The sequence below is a fragment of the Chlorocebus sabaeus genome, chromosome 15 (genome assembly GCF_047675955.1).
Source record: "Chlorocebus sabaeus isolate Y175 chromosome 15, mChlSab1.0.hap1, whole genome shotgun sequence".
Taxonomy (NCBI): Eukaryota; Metazoa; Chordata; class Mammalia; order Primates; family Cercopithecidae; genus Chlorocebus; species Chlorocebus sabaeus.
Genome location: NC_132918.1, coordinates 88,810,965 through 88,824,609, shown reverse-complemented (window position 1 = coordinate 88,824,609; position 13,645 = coordinate 88,810,965). Strand labels below are relative to the sequence as shown.

At 44.0% G+C, this 13,645-nt stretch overlaps 1 long non-coding RNA gene across 1 annotated transcript; it reads left to right on the top strand.

Moving 5' to 3' along the window:
• The first annotated feature begins 8,946 nt into the window (after nucleotides 1–8,946).
• On the top strand, nucleotides 8,947–12,444 carry LOC140713555 (uncharacterized). The gene is made up of 3 exons (XR_012095666.1): nucleotides 8,947–9,405; nucleotides 9,833–9,980; nucleotides 10,304–12,444. It is a non-coding gene; the product is annotated as an uncharacterized lncRNA (long non-coding RNA).
• Nucleotides 12,445–13,645: the final 1,201 nt, after the last annotated feature.

The following is a 13,645-nucleotide window of genomic DNA, read 5'->3' as shown; positions in this document are numbered from 1 at the left end:
ATTCTCTCATTAAATCTCGGAAACAAAGAGATGTAACCTCAGGAGATCTCTTTGTGAGCTCCCTAAGACTGGACATAAATGAAGAAATATTTATTAACACAAAAGAATTTCATTTGGAGGAAAAAAACCATTGTAGGATTTTTTTAATGTATAATAGTTTTCATGCATACAAGTCATTTGGGATTCTAATTAAGTGTTTCCATTTCAAACTGAATAAAGTTTTACTTTGTAAATGTCTACATTAACAAAGCTTTCATTGAGGTTCGGAGAAGGGGTACTTAAAAGTTTTGCTTACCCCCTATTAAAAAGTATATATTACTCGATGAAGTGGTATAGAAGTAGATACCTATTTCTTTAAGTCCTACACAAAATAAAAGCATCTGACTTTGTGGGCAGAGGGAGGTCCAACTTTTTTTTTTTTGTTAATGCAGATGGAAAGAATCCCAAGAGACCAGTGAAGCAAGAAATTATCAAAGCTGCGGTATTTACTAAGTCACTTCGTGCCAGTGCCCCAGCAAGCTGCCACCACGGCTGCCAAGCCCTGTCACCCTTGCTGATCAGTACAGAGAGGGCCTCGCTGCGCTGGGTAGAGGAAGCAGGAAGTTCGCTGAACTCAGACGGAAGCAAAAGGATTCCTCTGGAGAATCTCAGCAGGTGGGAGAGCCTCTCTGCAGAGCCAGGCTCTTTTGACCCAGAGTACACACAATAGAGCCCTCTTAGGAGAGATTTTTTCCACAGGTTTCTTCTTGGCCCTCTGGATTTGTTCTAAGCTGGCTTTCTGTGTGTGTGAGTTGTCTTGGCCTTTCTGGTTTTCTTTCCCTTTGGAACTTTCAGATCTTTCCATTGTGCACAACGTCCCTGTGAAAAGGCCTGAGTCACTCGGCCTCCAACTTTGCAGCCCCAAACATTCCCTCTTTGAATTAAGGTCACCTGGTGTATGTCCCCAGCGCGGTAGAGGGAAGGGCACTTTATTACCCGGGCCCTGGGCCCAAGGACCCCCTTAGGAGCATTGTCAAGGGACTTTTTCAGATGAGAGACTTTCTGTAAAAGACTGACAGGGACTTCTTAGGACAGATGACCTTTAAAGATCTTTTCCAATTCTTACTCTGGGATTCTAAAATGGTGTGTGGCCCCCACACAGTGTCATTTGAGCAGGAGCAGACAGAACTGGAGATGACTCAAAGGAGACATCAGAGCTGCCTTTAAGATCCTTGGAATACGGAAACAAGAGAGAGAGATTAGTCCGAGGATATGTGACCTCAGAAGGCAGAAATCTTGGCTGGAGTTTTATGACAGGATGGGAGTTTACAGTTGATCTAGGAAAGGAACCCTGATTTGCCAGTCAGATCCCCTGGAGTAAAGCCCAAAGACCTGGTTTTGAATGCTCACCGCTGCCTAACATCTGTGTGACCCGGGGTTACCGACCTGACTTTGCTGAGCTTGTTTTCCTATAGGCCAAACAGTGATAAGACTTGCCTTGATTCTGCCATCCGGCTATTGTGAAGAGGAATAGGATAAGAGAAAGTGCTTGTAAATTCTGAAGTTCTAAAGATTTAATCCTACTGTCCAGCTCCCCAGTTTGATGGAGTAGATAACCAGAGTCTGGAGAAGTTAGGAAACTTACATGAGAGCACTCAGTATTGATCTAAGGTAAGAGCTGATAAGGCCTCATATCTACAAGAGATAATATATTGATCCCTAGCAGCTCCAGGATAAAAGCCTTTTGGGGGCGCCTTGGGGCCATGACGCAGCTCCAACTTCCCCCTGGAGCTTCATCTCACTCCTAATTTTATTTTCTGATTATGAAAATTATATGTGCTCACTGTGTGGAACTTGTATAATACAAAAAGCACAAAGTAAAACACGTTAAAACATTTTAATAATTCTGCTATGTGGACAGACGTATCTACTGTTGAAATTAAGATATATTACCTTTTAGCCTTTTCTCTATGCATGTACGTATTTGAACATAATTGGAAGATTTCATGCAAACTTTTGTATATTGACTCCTTTTTCACCTAATGGTTGGTTGTACACTTTGCCATTAAAATTCATTAAGCAGTATCAAATGCATAATTTTCCACTGTATAAGAGCATAACAGCTTGTAACAAGTCCTCTACTGTTGGACACTGAGGTTCTCTCTCGTTTGCTATAAACAACTGTGTCGAACATTCTCACCTGTGAGTTGTTGTTTTCCTGGCCTGTCTTTTGACTCCCAGTACCTTTCATTCAGTGCCGGTAGCTGTCCAAATGTCAAGAAGCGGGATCTGAAGCAAAACCTGCATACGACTCTACACAAATGCTGAAAGTGCCGCCTCATCAACAAGCAATGCTTCCTATGGGTTCCCTGGCGTGATTTGGGCCATTCTCTAAAACTCTGTGCTTCTTGCCTTCTGTAGAGACTCACAAATGTTTGTTTGCCCTAAAGTGTTCTCGGTTTATCCTGAGAGTATGTGGCATATGATACACAGCTGAGGCCCTAAGCCCTAGTAACATATTTTAAGGTATTTTATTTAAATGTATGTATTTTATGTTTTTATTTTTGCCCTGTGTTGCTTTCGGTAATGCTTAGAGTAATGAAGTTTCACTTGTCTTTCCTGATGTCAGTTTCTCACTGGACCTAGGTCTGTGTCCTTGTGAAGTCTCCTCCTCCTGAATCTGCCCTGCTCTGTGACTTGCTTTTGGCCACCAGCATGCTGCAGAAGTGGTGCTGTGTGACTTCTGAGCAGGTCGTAGGAAGCCTTGCAGTGTGGCCTGGGTCTTCGGGAAGGCTTGTTTGAGGAAAACCACTGTCGTGTAAGAAGTCTGAGACTCTCATGGTGTGAGGACTCTTAAATGAGTCACATGGAGAAGGCCACCTATCCAGGCCCCAGTTCTTCCAGCCATTGTTCCCGTGACCCATGCATGTGGGGGAAGAGGCCATCTTTCACCCCCAGCCCAGCTGAGTCTTCAGATGATCCCATCCCGGCCTCCAGTTAACTGTAACCAGACCCCAGTCAGGAACCACATAGGAACGGAACCCAGTCAGCCCACAGGCTGGTGAGGATGATAATCCATTGTTGTATAAAACCGCATTTGGGATGATCTGTTGTATACTACATAATCAGAACGAGACTCAATCCTTTCTTCACAGCTGGTAATCTTAAGCATTTATTAATTCATATTTTAGTCACATTAAGAATTTTCTATCACAATAAGCATTTATTGAGCACTTTTTATAGAGGGACTGTGCTAAGTTTGAAGAATAAAAGACATAGGACACGGCCCTGCTTATGTTTAGGTAGCTGTGGTCTAAACGAGGATGCACACACAAAGTGAAGACCCCATGGGATGGGATACACTGGAATAATGAACCTCACAGTGGACTGGTCGCTTTGCTGGGGGTGAGGTGATTCTGCCTATAAGGTAGGGAAGGACTTTCTGAAAGGGGGACACTGAGTTGCACCTTGAAAAATGCCCAAGAATTCACCCATAGACACAGTGGAAGAGGGGTGTTCCAAGGAAGGGAGATCAATGTGCAGAGAGATAGAAATCCCAGTACACTTATCCCCAACAAGGCAGAGAACAAACCTCTCCCTAGTGATGCCCTTCCTTGTTCCCATCCCCAGTCTTTTGATAATAGTGGGAAATGTTTCAAAGTAAGGGTTGAAAATGGGGCTGGTTTTGCCACCCCTTAGTAAGTCTTGGACAGGATTCTCAACTCTTGACACCCATTAAAATCACCTGGGAAGCTTTTGCAGAATTCCATTGTGGTACAACTATTTTAGAAACTGGTGTTATCCTTTAAGACTAAACATTTGCCTATCTTAGCAATTCCACTCCTAGGTATATATAGTAAACAGAAACACATACGTGCCTGTGTCAAGACAAATGTATAGGTATGTTCAAAAACCGCACTGTTTGGCCAAGTGCCCTAGTTCATGCCTGTAATCCCAGCACCTTGGGAGGCCAAGACGGGAGTATTGCTTCAGGCCAGGAGTTTGAGACTAGCCTGGGCATCATAGTGAGACCCCCATCTCGACACACACACACACGTTTTTTTTAATTAGCTGGATGTGGTGGTGTGCACCTGTAGTCCTAGCTACTTGGGAGGCTGAGGTGGTAGGATCCCTTGAGCCTAGAAGTTCAAAGTTGCAATGAGCTATGACTGTGTCGCAGCACTCCAGTACGGGCAACAGAGAGATCCTATGTCCAAAACAAAAACAAAAACAAAACAAAAATACACATACACACATTATTTGTAAGATCTAAAAAATGCAAACAATCCATGTGTATTGATAGAATAGTTATATGCCATGTATGCATAGTCAGTGTCTTAATCTGTTCAGGCTGCTGAATACCTTAACTGGGTAATTCACAAACAACAGAATTTATGGCTCATGGTTCTAGAGGCTAGGTAGTCTAAGATGTAAGCGTCAACAGACTTGGTGTCTGGAAAGGGTCTGTTCATCATAGATGGCACCCTATTGCTGTGTCCTCACATGGCAAAAGGGACAAATAGGATTTTTCAAGCCTCTTTTATGAGGGTACTAATTCCATTTATTGGGGGAGAGCCTTTATAACCCATTCTCTTCCTAAAGCCCCCACCACTTAATACTATTGGAGATTAGATTTCAAAGTATGAAATTTGGGTGGGACACAAACATTCAGACCATAGCAAGCAGACAACGGAATACTGTACAGCAATGACAAGAAATGAACAACAGCGACCCAGAACAACATGAATGAACTTTTTTTTTTTTGACAGAGTCTCGCTCTATTGCCCAGGCTGGAGTGCAGTGACACAATCTTTGCCCACTGCAACATCCGCCTCCTGGGTTCAAGCGATTCTCCTGCCTCTGCCTCCTGAGTAGCTGGGATTACAGGTGCGTGCCATCATGCCCAGCCAATTTTTGTATTTTTAGTAGAGATGGGGTTTTGCCATGTTGACCAGGCTGGTCTTGAACTCCTGACCTCAGGTGATCTGCCCGCCTCAGCCTCCCAAAGTGCTGGGATTGCAGGCATGAGCCACTGTGCCAGACCCATGAATGAATCTTAAAAATAAAATAGTGAATCAAAGAAGTCAGACACAAAGAGTACATACTCTATGGCTGCATTTCTAAAAATATCAAAAAGAGGCAAAACAAATGTGTGGTGTTAGAAATCAGGAGAGTGTTACTATCCTGGGGAGGAAGGAGAAGACCTAAAGGAACTTGAGGAGGGCTTTGTGCTGCTGGTAGAGCTTTTTTCTTTCTTTCTTTTTTTTTTTCCTTCTTGATCTAGATGGTAGTTACATGTGGATATTCACGTTGTGAAAATTTGCCAAGGTTTTAATGTAATTATCTGATGCATATTATAATTAAAATGGAAAGTTTATTTTCAAAGTACAGAGCTTGGTCTCCACCCCTATGGACTCTGGCTTTATTGCTCTGTGGTGGAGCTCAGCCTTCTTAGTGGTGTAAAAGTTCTCTAAGTGATTCTGATGTGCAGTCAGGCTTGAGAAACATATACTGTGCTTGATTAGTGTCCTCCCTCTTTGGGCTTGGAGAATACTGGCCTGTTTTTTCCCCTATTGGCCGGTCCCACTCAGCATTTGGTTATGATTTAGATTAGAAACGTAGGAGAAAAGGCCAGGTGTGGGAGACTGAGGTGGGAGGACTGCCTAAACCCAGGAGTTTGAGACCAGCTTGGGCAACATGGTGAGACCCTGTCTCTACAAAAAAATTCAAAATTTAGCTGGGTTTGATGGTGTGTGCCTGTGATCCCAGCTACTCTGGAGGTTAAGGCAGGAAGATTGCTTGAGCCCCGGAGGTTGAAGCTGCAGTGAGCTATGATCATGCCACTGCTCTCCAGTCTGGGTGACAGAGCAAGACCCTGTCTCAAAAAAAAAAAAAAAAAAAAAAGAAAGAAAGAAAGAAAAGAAAAGAAAAGAAAAGAAAAGAGAAAAGAAACTTGGGAGAAAGGGCAGGGCTTGAGTTATCAGCATATAGATAGTCACTGTCTGAGGGTGACAGAGTTGGGGAACATTAGTTAGAGATTAATTGGAGATGGGTCCCAGAGTTTGGGGTGATATGAAAAGAAATGAACTAGGAGACAGCTATAGATTTAGAGAAAATGGGGAAACCAAGAAACAAGAGCAAGAGCACTGGATGAGGCTTCTTGGCAGATACAGTAAGGTGAAGGTGTGAGGCATGGGGAGAGTAGGAAGCCATGGTGAGAGGATGGATTCAGAGGTTCAAAAGCTGGCAAAGCAGTGGCATCACAAATTGCCTTGCTCTCAGTGTGGCCTGCTCTCAGGGCTACCCAAGCAAAAAGGTTGATGTTGACATAACTGCACATGCTTTTTCATTATCTTGCCTGGGCCAGCACAACCTTCGACCCTTTTCCTAACCACCTTATTGGCTTACTGAGTCAGCGGCTGTGTTCTGAATGTGAGCTCCAGGGCTGCCACCAGTGATTAAGCTTGGTAAATGGCTCCCTTTATAGGACTCTGGGTGGAAAATTGGAGGAGTTGTGGTTAGATTAGAATCATTTCCAACTGTGCTCTGTGGAAGCCCTGGAGACCACCTGTTAGGTGGCCAGGACAGGTTGGGGGAGAAGGGAGAAGACAACTGCCACCCCACTCCTCTGGATTTAACCAGAATGGAACTTTTCTGTTTTACACACTGGATTCTGCAGCTAGAAAAACCTGAAACTATGCATTTAATTATCACTAGGGTCCTTTCTAGTGCTAAGAATCTGGACTGCCCCTAGCTCCTCAGTTGGGCAACAAGTGAATTAAGACTCCTGGCCCCACTTTGAACACCGCTGTCTTCCCAGGGTTCTTCCTTTTCACCTTCCAAAAGCTGCCTCTCTTCCATCTTCTCTGCTCACCACCTCAGCTTGACAAGGAAACATGTTCGCCGGTGCCAGAGAGGCTCTCTGAAGAAACCAGCTCTCAGAGCACAGCGAAGCCACGTCAGCGTGCTGCCCTGAGCACAGACTCCTGGAAGGGGTCTGTTACTTTTACTGTTGCACAGAACAAATGGAAAAGAATTTGGAACCTTTGCAAAGACCTACAACCAGGGCAGCAAGGACGGTGGGGGGAGCCCTGCTGAGGCCAGGGCTAAGATTAAAAACTGGCTACTCTTTACTATATAAAAGGTAGCAAAGCTGGGACTTAGCAGAGTGCCTCAAAGTATCACCACACTGAGGGACCAGAAAAGATTTTCAGCTACTCTTAGTAAAGGGTGTTGTTATTTCAACTTTCAAAAGCAAAATGAAGCTATAGCCTGCAAAGGAATGAAGTCACCTGTTCACAGACCCACAGGTGGAAAACTTTCTAAACAACATCGCTCAGCTTCCCACATTTGAGAACACAAACATTGAGGCCCAAGAGAAGACTTGCCCAAGGCTACAGAGCTAGTTAGAGGCAGAATGTGTGGTTGGTGGAAGGAGCACTGTCTATAGGGTCAGACAAGCCTAGGACAGATCAGAACTCTGTGTGACCATAAGCAAATTCAGTAACTGTATTAGCCTGTTCTCATACTGCTGATAAAGTCATACCCAAGACTGGGTATGTTATAAAGGAAAGAGGTTTAATTGACTCACAGCTCAGCATGGCTGGGGAGGCCTCAGGAAACTTACAATCATGGCAGGAGAGAAAGCAAACACATCCTTCACATGGTGGCAGGAAGGAGAAATGCCAACCAAAAGGGGGAAAGCCCCTTATAAAACCATCAGATCTCATGAGAACTCACTCTGTATCACGAGAACAGCATGGAGGTAAATGGAGGTAACCACTCCCATGATTAAATTACCTCCTACTGGGTCCCTCCCACCACATGTAGGGATCATGGGAACCATAATTCAAGATGAGATTTGGGTGGGGACACAGCCAAACCATATCAGTGACCTCTCATTTTCTCATCTATAAAATGGGGGTAATAATACCTACCTAGCAACATTACTATGAAGACTAAATGAGAAAATATTTGTGAAATGCCTGACACAAAATAGTGTTCACTAACCAGTATTCATTAGAATAAGGTGTAAATGCCCATTGTGTACATATGGTCCCTTTGAATGAGAGGGAGAAACTTACAATGAGAGGGCTGTGTGGGGCACTGTCTGGATCACCCTGGGTGTTTAGTGGAAATACTACCCTTGGGGGTGAGATTTTTCTGCAGCTATCTTCATGGTTCAGGAGGAGAGAGAGTCCCTCTTGTCCTTCATGAAGTTTTATGGTGACTTCTGTCCCAATTCAAGAGGAGCTTCTGAATACGTTTGGACAAAGACAACACATGAATCACTGTGGGGCCTCAATTCCCTGCTGAAAGACTGTGCTCGTTCATTCAACAAATACACATCTGAGCACCTACTCCATGTCAGACACTATTCTAGGTGCTGGGGATACAGCAGTGAACAAATAAAATCCTGCCCTAATGGAGCTTACATTCTAACAGACCCTAACAATTTACAGGAAAGTGGTGACAGGGCTGATGTCAGGCTCCGAGGCCCTTCTGTTTAGAAGGCTCTTGCCATGCATTGCCCCAGCCCCTTTCTCTTCTCCCTTCCCACAGCCTCGGCTCTCTTCCCTCCTCCATTCTCATAATTCTCCTTTTCTAAGCCACTGCCCATTTAACTGGTGGATTTAAAGCAAATAGCAATTGTGTTAAGAAGCAGGAAATACGATACTTTATACAATGATGGAGAAATCAGAAAAATTAAGGCTTATATAAATCTCTTCTCTAAATTGTGCCTGCATGCCAATTAATGAAGTTGCTTTTGCCTTGTGTCTGTTGCAGCTGATACATTTCTTTCTGAAAATGGCTGGTCTGCATTAGAAGGGCCCTCTCCCATCCCAGGGCTCAGATTTGGGGTGTGCCTTTTACAGTAAACATAGCACCCCTGACCCCACCTCCTTTATCACTTGGCTCTGGCTGTGAAAAGAAAGAGAAGAAAAGTAGGTTTGTTTAGTGTGAACTCTTTTCTGAAGCCCACAGGGAGAACAAGATTTGAAACAAGAGGAGACTCAGTTGGGTTCAATGGTTAACCAGTCAGATTAATAAATGCTAGAAGGAGGAAATAGCCAGTAAGAGGCAAGAAAAAATGTCTCCCCGTGGTTCAAAAGCCAACTAAAGTTTACCAAGAGCCGTGACCTGTGGTTAAAATGTCCTCAGAGGCCAGCTCTCATCTGATTCCAACCTGAAGCCCCATTTCCTATCGAGAGAGCCATTTGGCTCCTCTCTTAGGCTCAGCATCCCTGAGGTGTGGTAGCCTCACACTGACCCATGCAGAACTCAACAGAACCGTCCCTGCTGCAGAAGTCTCAGGGTTCTGCCCCAACTGCATAGACTTCCTTCACGGAACCAGCCCCTCTATCCCCACAAGCCTTCTCCCCAACACAGTTTCTACCTAGAATCAGATGGAGAGCTTTAGACCAGGTGAGAACTTTTGGTCAGTGCAAATCAGGAGCGCCAGGCTGTCCCAGCCTCTGCCCTGACTTGCTCTATGAGTTTGACAAACCCCTTAATCTGCCCATGCCTCTCTTTCTGTGTTGTTAACATGATGATGTTGGCCTACAGCAGTGGTTGGCAAACTTTTTATATAGAGAGCCAAATACAATATTTTAGGCTTGTAGACCGCATGGTCAGTATCTCTCTCAACTATCCGAAGCCACCATTGTAGCATGAAAGCAGCCATAGATGGGTTGTCAATGGAGGGGCATGGTTGTGTTCTAATAAAACTTTCTTTACAAAGACAAGTAATGAACAAGATTGGCTAATGGACTGTATTTTGCCAACTCCTAGACTAAATCTCTAAGGCTCTTTGCAACACTGAAGTACTTTACTATCCTGGATTGTTTTACAGAGAGAAAACTGAGGCGTGGTGATACTAAGTGACATACTCCAACCCACTGAGCATGTTAGTGGCAGAGCTAGAACTCGACACCAAGTCTCCTGGCTTTAGTCCACTGTGGTTCTCAACCCTCCCACAGGCAGAACACAGACTCTTTTTGGCACATGAGGCTTACCCTGGGAACCGCTCTCCCTATGTGACTTGGCACAGGGAGTCGGGGAAAGTGTAGGGAGGATGTGAGGGGTGGGGAGCAGTGCTCTCTCTCTACCTGTTTCAGGAAGGCTTTCTGGTTTGGTGAGAGCCCACACTTTGTTAAGTGAGATAAGGGACACTACAAGAAAAGGAGGAGGTGGGTGGGCAGAGGACATCATGCTGCTTATTTTGAACCTGGGAAAACTGTTGCTTAGGAGAGGGAAGTCCTGCATGTTGCATGCTGTGACTTCATGCCTCCAGACTGCATATGCTGACCTCCTTTTCACCCAGATGGGGCTGCAGGGAGCAAGGCCCCACCACTGTGTGCTCTTCCTGTGTGTCCAAATTTCCACCAAAGAGGGTTCCTCCCAGGAGATTGACTCCCGAGCCTGTTCTTCCATGGCAGAAGTGGCGCAGCTAGCCCAACACGACTCTGTTCATTGTTACGCTTCTGCCACGTGTGTGTAAATTTGTATGGAACTTGCTGTTCCTGGCTGAAGACCCAGGGAGCTTTTACGCTGTTAATCTGTTTTCCTCTTTGCCCCCAGCCTTTGTTCTTCATGGGAGAGGCTGTGGATAAGGTCCAATGGGGTGGGGTGTCACCTCTTGGGTTCAGAATCTCAAGGGTCCCAAGATCCAGTCAGTGAGAGCCTTCTGTCTACATGCCACCCTGTCCCCTCTGCGTGGAGCCCTCAGCAGGACCCTGGCCACAGGGCTCTGGAGCAGCAATACTACCCCATGACAACTGCCATGACTGCCACCTCAAAAAGTATGACAGTCCTGCCATCTGCATTCATGGAGCTCCAAGGAGCAGCTCAGTTCTGTTTGTTGTGACAGGATTTTGTAGCAAAATTTGCATGAAAGACATGAAGCTCAGCAACTGGTTCGCGACAGAGGCATTTTCTTGCCAAATAAGGAAGTGAGATGATCAGAACTGGCTTTAGCATGAGCCTGGATTGGGGAACTCAGCTGGTTCTGGGTTCATACAACATCACCTGTGAAGGTATATGGAGTTCATAGTCAGCCCACATCTTCTAGCTGCAGGTTCAGTTCAAAGTGATCCCTACCTGGAGTTCTAGACTACCAGGTCAGTTTTTGGAGGCTGCTGAAGGTATGAATAAGTGGTCTGCAAATGCCCCAGCCCACTCTCACACATCCTAAAAGAAACTATGGCAGTTGGAGCCTGAGTTTTCTGGGTGACTGCTTCTCTATCTTTGTCTCTCTCTCTCCCCCACACCCCCCACACTCCTGCCAAACTCCGTTGCAAGGATTCCTGACCTATTTTTGCTCTCCAGCCCCTGCCTTTGCTGACAATGTCAGCCTCTGCTTTGAAAGCCCTTCCCTCTCTGGTCTGCTTCCATTAGTCCTGCAGCTTCCGAATCTGTGGCTCTCACCATCCCTTTCTTTGTGTTTCTGTTATTCATGTCCCAAAGCCCGTCCAAATAGTGATATTCTCCAGGGCAAGGATCCTCTCCAATTTATTATGATATCCGTGGATCCTCCTATGACCTTTGGCATAGCTGTTGGAGGAGCGAGCAGATGAGTGAGTAACAGATCTTCTCCTCACCCATCCTCACAGGAAGTCCACGGACAGGTGTGAGTGGTGCCCCCCAAAGATACATCCAAGTACCAACCCCTAGGACCTGTGGATGTGACTTTTTTTGGAAATTGGGTCTTTGCAGATGTCATTAAGTTAAAGATCGTGAGATGAGATCATCCTGAATTTAGAGTAGGCCTTAAATCCTGAGAAGGAGACAGAAAAAGAGAAGACACAGAGGCATACGCAGGAGAGAGCCACGTGAAGCCAGAGGCAGAGATTGGAAAGATTTATCTACAAGAAAAGCCAAGAACTGCCAGAAGCTAGGAGAGAGGCATGGGATAAATTTTCCCATTCCTCATGCCTTTCACAAAAATTAAATTAAAATGGATCAAAGACTCAAATGTAAAGCTAAAATTATGAAAACCCCTAAAAGAAAAGATGGGATAAATCTTAATGACCTAGCATTAGGCAACGGTTTCTAAGATATGACTCCAAAAGCATGAGCAACAAAAGAAAAAAATAGTTAAGTTGGATTTCATTGATACTAAAAATATTTGTGTTTCTAAGAACACCACCAAGAAAGTATAAAAGACGGCCAAAAGAATGGGAGAAAAATTTTGCAAACCATATATCTGATAAGGGGTTTGTAACTAGAATATATAAATAACTCTTAAAACTCAATAATAAAAAGACAATGAACATAATCTGAAAACGGGCATAAGACTGGGTGCAGTGGCTCACACCTGTAATCCCAGCTCTTTGGGAGGCTGAGGCGGGAGAATTGCTTGAGCCCAGGAGTCCTCATCAATTTCTTTTTAGGCAGGAATGTTGTTGCATGCCTATAGTTCCAGTTACTCTGAAGGCTAAAGTGGAAGGATCACTTGAGCCTAGGTGTTTGAGGTTACTGTGAGCTATGGTAGTACCATTGCTCGCCAGCCTGAGCAACAGAGAGACCCTTTCTCTCTCTCTCTCTCTCTCTTTTTTTTTTAAAGAAAGGCAAAAGGTCTGAAAGCTATTTCTCCAAAGACTATATACAATGATCAATAAACACATGAAAAGATGAGTCATGAGCTATCAGGGAAATGCAAATAAAAACCGCAATGAAATTATATAACACTAGATGGCTATCGTAAAAAAGACAAGTAATAAAAATTGTTGGTGAGGGTGTGGAGAAATCAGAATTCTCTTACGCTGCTGGTGGGAATGTAAAATAGTGAAGAGACTTTGGAAAACAGTCTGGCAATTCCTCAAAAGGTTAAACATAGAGTTACCACGTAAGTCCATTCTATTCTATTTCTAGGTATATAACCAAGAGAAATGAAAACATACACCCATGCAAAAATCTGTGCACAAAAGTCATAGTAACGTTATTCATGATAGCCAAAAAGTGGAAACAACCCAAATGTCTGAAATGGCTATCAAGTGATGAGTGGATTAAAAATTGTGTTATACCCAGACACTGGAATATTACTCACAATACAAAGGAGGTGCGGACTCATGTTACAACACAAATAAACTTTGAAAATATTATACTAAGTAAAAGAAGTTGGTTACAAAAAAACCCCACATATTATATGATTCGATTTATGTGAAATATCCAGTAGAGGCGAATCCATACAAGCCCAAAGTAGATTCTTGATTTCCTGGGGCTGGAGATGGAGGAGATGAGGGAAGTAAGGGGTGACAGTGACAGGGGATGGAGGTTTCTTTGAGAGGGTGGGGGATATATTTGAAACTGTATTGTAGAAATGGTTGGTTACACAACTCTGTGAATATAATAAAAGCCATTGAGTTGTACAATTGAAATCAGTGAATTGTGTGGTATGTGAATTATATTTCAATAAAGCTGTTACCAAAAAGTGCATACCTAATTGATATAAAAAGACTGTACTGGAAATACTTTTGCCAAAATGTGTGGTAAGTTATAGTTGGTATTTATTTTCCACTTCGTGTTTTTCTCTAGTAACCAAATTTTCTCCATTACACATGGTTCACAGTTTCTTCTCATAATCATAAAAATTGCTGCTATAAAAATTAATAAGCAAAAGATTAGATGGTTCCCTTCCCTTCTCTTCCCTTTCCTTTCCTGTAGT